Source organism: Rhinopithecus bieti, unplaced genomic scaffold (assembly GCF_001698545.2).
Source record: "Rhinopithecus bieti isolate Rb0 unplaced genomic scaffold, ASM169854v2 scaffold_13744, whole genome shotgun sequence".
Classification (NCBI taxonomy): domain Eukaryota; kingdom Metazoa; phylum Chordata; class Mammalia; order Primates; family Cercopithecidae; genus Rhinopithecus; species Rhinopithecus bieti.
This window is the reverse complement of record NW_016807577.1, coordinates 411,704-419,306: the sequence shown is the minus strand read 5'-3', so window position 1 is coordinate 419,306 and position 7,603 is coordinate 411,704.

Here is a 7,603-nt window from a genome sequence, read left to right as displayed (position 1 = left end):
CTTGCGCTTCCCAGGTGAGGCGATGCCTCGCCCTGCTTCAGCTCTCGCTGGTCAGGCTGCAGCAGCTGACCAGCACTGATTGTCCGGCACTCCCTAGTGAGAAGACCCCAGTACCTCTGTTGAAAGTGCAGAAATCACCAGTCTTCTGTGTCGCTCGCGCTGGGAGTTGGAGACTAGAGCTGTTCCTATTCCGGTTATTTCTTGATTATATGCTAAACAAGGGGTAGATTATTCATGAGTTTTCTGGGAAAGGGGTGGGCACTTCCTGGAACTGAGGGTTCTTCCCCTTTTAAGACCATATAGGGTAACTTCCAGAGGTTGCCATTGCATTTGTAAACTATCATGGTGCTGGTGGGAATGTCTTTTAGCATGCTAATGCATTATAATTAGCATATAATGAGAAGTCAGGACGACCAGAGGTCACTTTGGTTGCCATCTTGGCTTTGCAGGATTTGGCCGGCTTCTTTACTGCAAACTTTTTTATCAGCAAGGTCTTTGTGATCTGTATCTTTTGCTGACCTGCTGTCTCATCCTGTGACTAAGAATGCCTTATCCTCCTGGGAATGCAACCCAGTAGGTCTCAGCCTTATTTCACCTAGGCCCTATTCAAGATGGAGCCGCTCTGGTTGAAACGCCTCTGACAGGAAGATCACTTGATCCCAGGAGGTGGAGGTTGCAGTCAGCTGTTATTATGCCACTGCACTCCAGCTTGGGCAACAGAATGATACCCTGTCTTAAATAAACAAACAAATAGCTCTGCCAATCCAAGGCCTGATCTTTATCTCAGCTAGAGTGACAGCCAGGAAGGTGGTGCCATCTCTTCTTCTATTTGTTACTTCCAAGACTAAGAGGCTCCACCTCACCAAACTTTTCCTGAGTTGCTGACTCCTCCTGTGCCCTGGTCTGTCTTCATAGGAAAAGGTGTTTCTGGAAGATTGGCCCAATGCCTTTCCTTTAGTGACCTCTGGAAAGACTGAGAGGAAATCACTTCCTGAGGGCCTGTGGTCCTTCTTTACTTCTGTTTCTAAAATGAAAATAATATATGTTATAGAATCAATAGCATTATTAATAATAACAAGTAGTAGAGGGTAGTGGTTAAGATTAAAGCCTTTGGGGCCACATTGGGATCACACACCTGGCTGTGTGACTTCAGGAAAGTTGTTTTCCTGAAGACCTCTTTGTGTCTCCATGTCGTCATCTATACAACAGAGATATGCCAGTACCCATCTCACAGGGCTTTTAAAAGAATTACATGCATTAATATATAAGAAAGTGCTAACACAGTGCCTGGCCAGTAGTGCCTTACTGGTTGTAAATGTCACAAAAACTAATCAATTAGCATAATCCCAGCACTCCTAATTTTTAAAAATGTCATTCTGCATATTTCCTCTAAGTTCTTCTCTGCATGTGTGCATACTTTTACCTAGGCGTGGTCATCATTTATGGTATCTGCTTGCTTTGAGAGAAGCAGAAAACAACTTGGTTGCTTGAGAACACATTTATAATCCATTTAGTTCTATTTATTCAGCTCAAATATTTTCCCATCATCTCACAATAAAAATATTCATATTTACAGATATTGTGGCCTTTCCATTTTGTAAAGGATTTGGAATTCTTAGTGGTGGTATTTTAACTATCAGTTTTAATCACATTTAGCTATATTTGTGCTCACACTTGGACTATGATAATGATTATGATTATGATTATGCAGAGTCAAAATATCTGGTCAAGCCAAGTGTAGTTCATTTTTTTCACAGGAAATCCAGCCAAGTTGTTAATGTTGCGTTTACTGACAGGTGTTTTGTGCCGTGTAGTCTTAGCATTGCAATTCCTCACTTTACATAGCCAGAGAATACATTTCATGTAAATGAAATTTCTAGATACCTGAAACCTATCCTTTAACTGTCCAGAAAATCTTTAACATCTTGAAGGAAACAGTTCCTAAATATATGACATGAGTTTCTGTGTTAGTTAAGGTATACTCAAACTTTTCCTGATGACTTTCAGACATTATTGTGACCCAAAATTATTGCTTGTGCTGTCCACCCAGGGCTACTGGCGGCATACCCCTGCAGTAAATGGCCATTGCCAGCTGTGTTTTTTTCAGTCTAGTTTTATAATTCTCTCTCTTTTGTCAGCATCTACTAGTTATAACTTTATACTTTGCAAGCTTTTTGTGCTGTGTACTGGGAATCCAGATAACTAAATATTTTATAATTTTCTCTTAAATGGGCTTTGAATGATGGTCCAAGGGTCTCTCTTATAAAATGAATTGGCTTTGTGAGAGTTATTTTCTTTATGGCTGTCAGTTTTATGGCTGTTGATGTAAGCGGGGGCACTGGCTATGTACTGTAATGTGGAAGAGTTGATAACAAGGTACTATGGCTTGGAAAGTCTCTAAGCAGAATGATCTACATATCTAAAATGAGATTTTCATAAAATTTTATTTTGCATTTTAAATAATTCAATGCATTGGCAGTATAGTTAATGCCTCTATGAGAGAAACCAACGCACCAGCTCAGCCAATATCATTTTTACAGAGACATCTTGTTGGAAAACAACAAAACCACATTAAAATGTTTGTACACAGAGTTACTGTACTGAGAACAAAGCACCAACAAAATGCTTGTGCGCCACACATTTGAAATGCAAAGCCACACAGGCAGATATAGTTTTATACACATAAAGCACATGAAACCAGCTTTTAAAAACCAGATAACATTTCATTAATTGATTGATGTTAGAACAGTTTACCCTGGTCTGTACAGGAAATTGGAACTTACTGAAATTCTGACAAGACGAGCATGCTTGTTAAGAACAGTGACAGTTGGTGGATCTGCAATGAGCATGAATATTGGAAATCTGCACCCATGAAAAGGTGGTTCAGAAGACGAATTGGATTCTCATAAAGCCAAGGGGGCACTTTCTGAATGGTCATCACAATTTACTGGCCACCTGGGGTGCCCCTGGGGAAGAAAGGGTCTTCCTTTGGGGACAGGACGTCAGGAAGTTTTCTTCTTAGGAGCCAGGCAGGCTGTTCCTGATGGTTCTGCTCCTCTACTTACTTGGGAGGGAGCATAGGCCAGGCATGGGCCCAAGGGTTTTGGACTGCAGCTTGGAGCAAGTCAGCTTCAACACTGAGGGCTCAACTCAGCTCATGTTGCTGCAGCTGAGGTGGCCTTCATCTTCCCTCTCATGCATCTTGACCTACAACTTCCTCTTGGAAACTCAATTGGATTTGAACAGAGCTTTTTCCATCACGAAGGCTGGTGGAATCCGTTTAATTGAACCATGATATTATGACCAAAGCTTCCAAGAGGAAAGGAATTTTCATTTCAAATCACTGCCTTCATATAGTAATGTAACCAGGGCTTCCTGGAACTGTAAAATAATGTTTTTCAAGAAGGGAAAGCTAAAATCCCATGAAGGACAGCAAGCTAGACATGTTGCACATGCAGGGACACACACGCACACGTGCGTGCGCACACATACACACACACACTGATGATGTGTACTCTTTGTGCAGTTAGGCTTGCCACAATGGTCCAGTGGCATGGTGTTGGTGAGCATCCCCACACACAAAGCATATGATGACAATTAAATTCCCATTTGTATCCCAGTTACTCAATAAATATTTTCCGTGACACTTAAATATACAAAATTTCTGTTTAAAATACGCATGAAAATGTCTTTTTTTTTTCCAGGAAGAAGAGAAAGGTTATAGAGTCACATCTTCATTTACAACATGTTGGGATTATCTTTCTGATTCTTATATACAGGCTAATGGGAATGTTAAGAAATACTTCATATGAGCACATGAGATGTGAATGTGCCTGTTAGATACAAAGCAAACACACACACTATAGATCAGGCAGAAGACACCCCTGACAACTCGCAGAGGTATTTTGCAAGTCTCAGTCAATTTACTTACTGGAAAAACAGGTGGAGTCATTTGTTAAACTGCATTAGGTCTCAGAAGATATTATCAAAGTGCCTTTTGCAAAACTATCTCTATCCTTTTCATTTATCACTGTGGGGTGTGAAAGGGCCCAATGAACGTGGAGCATTCTTTGAAAACCCATCGATGTTTGCCCAGATTTCATTCCTAGCATATAGCCTGGTCTAATGCAGATTTATCAAAGACTCCGTATTTCAATATTTTAATGAGGGGTGATGGATAGAGGGAAGGAGGAAAGAAAAGAGAGAAAGAGAGAGAGAGAGAGAGAGACCATTGCAATCAAAATATTTCTTCAGTCCAATAATAACAAACACCCATCCAAAAATAATGGAAAGAGAAAAGGAGAAATGAAAAAACAAAGATGAACCTAAAAAGTCTTGACTGAAGTACTCTGGGAAATTTTTTGAAGAGGGTTTTTTCATATTTATAATGGTTACAGAAACATCTGAAGATGTTTGCCATTGCCAGGCCTCCAACTAAAGTTCATTGAAAAATCCTGATATAACACTGTCTCGTCTGCCTGCAACCACTCCACTTGCTCCAAAATTATGTAGTAAAGGTCAAAACACTGCTCCACAAAGTTATACAATTGGACAAATGAATTAAACAGACTAATATTTATACTGCCATGTAATAATGCAGTTATATTATCACGATTTCATAATACAGCATGCCTTTCCAGGGGGCATGTTTTAAATCAGGACACATCTATTTTTATTAATCTGTTATGTTTTAAAAGCATGAACAAGTACAATTCAGAAGCTCACATTTAATTTCACTATTTGTTTGGAAAGAGAAAGAACACTAGCAGGAAAGCAAAAGCCAGAGCCAGAGAGAGAAAGACAAGTAACAACAACCATCACAGCCACAGATACAACCACTACCACCACCAGAAAAGAAAAGAAACCAGTCTCTTCTTTGCAGGATCCAAAGAATATGTCACTCATCTAACGAAGTGGGCAAAGGGGGAGAATTTTAGGTATCTCCTGATCCCAAAGAGGATTCTGAGCATGGTATCTCTAAAAGGCTCACAACTGACATTCATTTTATCAAAGACAACACTACAGCAAACAATCTTCAGAAACACTACTCAGAGTAGGAATAGAAACAGCAATTTGTAATATTGAGTAAATGTGAGGGATTTTATCTCAGATATTTCTCTTTCTAAAATATCCAGTAAGTAGAATCATCCAGGAAGAAAATTAAGTATTTGACAAATTGTCTTGAGATGGAATCAATCTCATTTGTAAAATTTATGGGTGAATATGTTTGATTAGTGAGGGTGGTGTTAAAGTAGGGGATGCACTGGATGATGTTAAACACATTTCTAACTCTTTGTAGCTGTGAAAACTAGTCCACTGTCTGGTGTGGTGAAGGGGGTGCTCAGAGTCCCTGTGTAAGTATAATGCCAATTAAACCAGATCCAGATGTTACCATTTCCCAGTAAGGACAAATGTTGTAGCAATACCATGAAAGAATAGACCTCCAGTCCCTGTTATTGTGCCAGCTACAAAAAGAATTGCAGAGGCAAAAGACAGAAGGGCCAGAAAGAGCGAGTAAGACATGGATCTCCTCCAGGGCTAACATTCAACCATGGATACAGGCCCACACAGAAAATGGAAATGTTTAAAAAAAAAGATTTTAGAACAAGTTCTTCAGTCTTTCCAGATACAAACCTCTTATTAACTGCAGAAGATGCACAGGACCAGGAGAATTAATTCTTTGAGATTTTCTATTCTACTTTCAAGATGATTTATGTGTGGAGACCTAATTTAAAAAGTGTATGTGTGAGTGAGTTTGTGTGTGTGTGTGTGTGTGTGTGTGTGTGTGTGTGTGTGTATTTAATGAAAGTCTCATTATATACTTTAGTTTATGCCTTCTTGTTACTGAGCTTAGTTTTCTTTGTACTGGGTGGAAAAGATAATTATTTTGGTTGGATGATTGTTTCTGACTATTAGTCATGTAATTGATATAGAGATATTCTGGTTTGAATTCAGAGCTAAAACAGTAAGTAGATACTTTTAACTAAAAGCAAATGTTAACAAAAAACTTAGATTCCCTAATAACTAAAGTAAAAAATCTTATGAACAACAATGTGAAGATGGGAGAATTACTGAGTTTCCATGTCACATAAAAGAAAAACACAGTAAATTCTGGATTGGGCTATTCTCCATAGAGTTCCGTAAATACTTTATCCTAGTTACATGTGAAAGTTACAAATAGCACTTGTAAATCAAAATAATGATGATAATAATAAAAAAATAAAAAACACTCACTTATCTTTTTAAAAAATCAATCATGAGGGTTTTCTAAGTGCCCATTTTACCTATGAGATATGGAAGATGATGAAACCATCTCCATTGATCCATCTCTCCTTTCAGCTCAGGAGGGCTTCATTCTTCTCAGCTATTCTCCTGCTTAAAACCTAGGCTTCCAGGGCAGCCCATACCTCTAGGGCCTTATCATGAGCTTTCTACATTCACACATTGATTCATATCTTAAAGCTATGTAATTGTTTTAGTCATTGAAGTGTGTGTGTAAGGGTGAGTTTGTGTGTGTGTCTGTGTGTGTCCACATGAACACATATATGAAATATGAACCTTCTTTGACTGGCTGCATCCAGTAGTGTGTTGAGGCATTTTTGCCCAGGCTTGCAAGAGTCAACTGTGTGCATCTCTTTCCAACCATGTGTTCAGTGACATCACAGTTGGTAGCTTAAAATCATCTAAAGTGGTAGTATTTATGCCACGGAAATTGGCAAATGGTGCAAACCAGGTGCTTTCTATTCTCAGTGAGCTGGTTGTTAAACATTTTACCACCACACTACTGGTTGCATGCTAGGCTGACAAAATGAGAAGCTAGCTCTTGGTCTGGGCAACACAGCATTAACTTAGCCTTGTTGGAGTGTCGCCAATTTTGCTTACTGTCTAGGGTCTCCTTTCCCCCCAATTTCATGAACACTGCAGAACCACAAGAGGGCATGAGCATCTGGGGTACATTTGACTACCCATTGTCACTACATTGGGCTCTATTCTCAGAGACACTTCTATTTCGTAGCCACATGAGTGATGCAGGGCAAAACCAAAAAGGTAAAGCATCTGAAATTTCCTCCGGATATGACAGCTGGCTTCCTGCTGCAGAGACTGGAGAACAATGAGTTCCCCAATAGGAACAAGCTATTCCCAGCTGAAAGCATCAGCTGGGGCATTCTTCAGGAGGCTTCCCACAGCTGGTCTGCATGCTGCTGCTCACCAGCCAACTGCTGGCAGGCAGGCGAACTTGAGCTTGCCACTGCAGCATCCTGTCAGGGGCCTGGAAGCAGGCTTCCTTCACTTCCCCCTTCCCTCCTCAAAGTCTGATACAAATCAAAGAGCCAACAAAATTGAGGTCACTGGCAAAAGAGTTTGAAATTTTGAATGATTTTTATTAAACACCATTAGTCTATACTGCACAGTTAATGAAACAGCAAAGCTCCAATCTCTTAGAAGAATGATGACTGATCATGGATCTAAAAAGCAGTTCAGTGTCCCCTAACGCAATGTGAGCACTATGAATAATTCTTTAACATCTCATGTCAGAAGCAAAGAGGGGCAAGAACTGCAATCTGGCTTTGTGGGGCTTCCCCACCCTCCACCCCCACCCCCA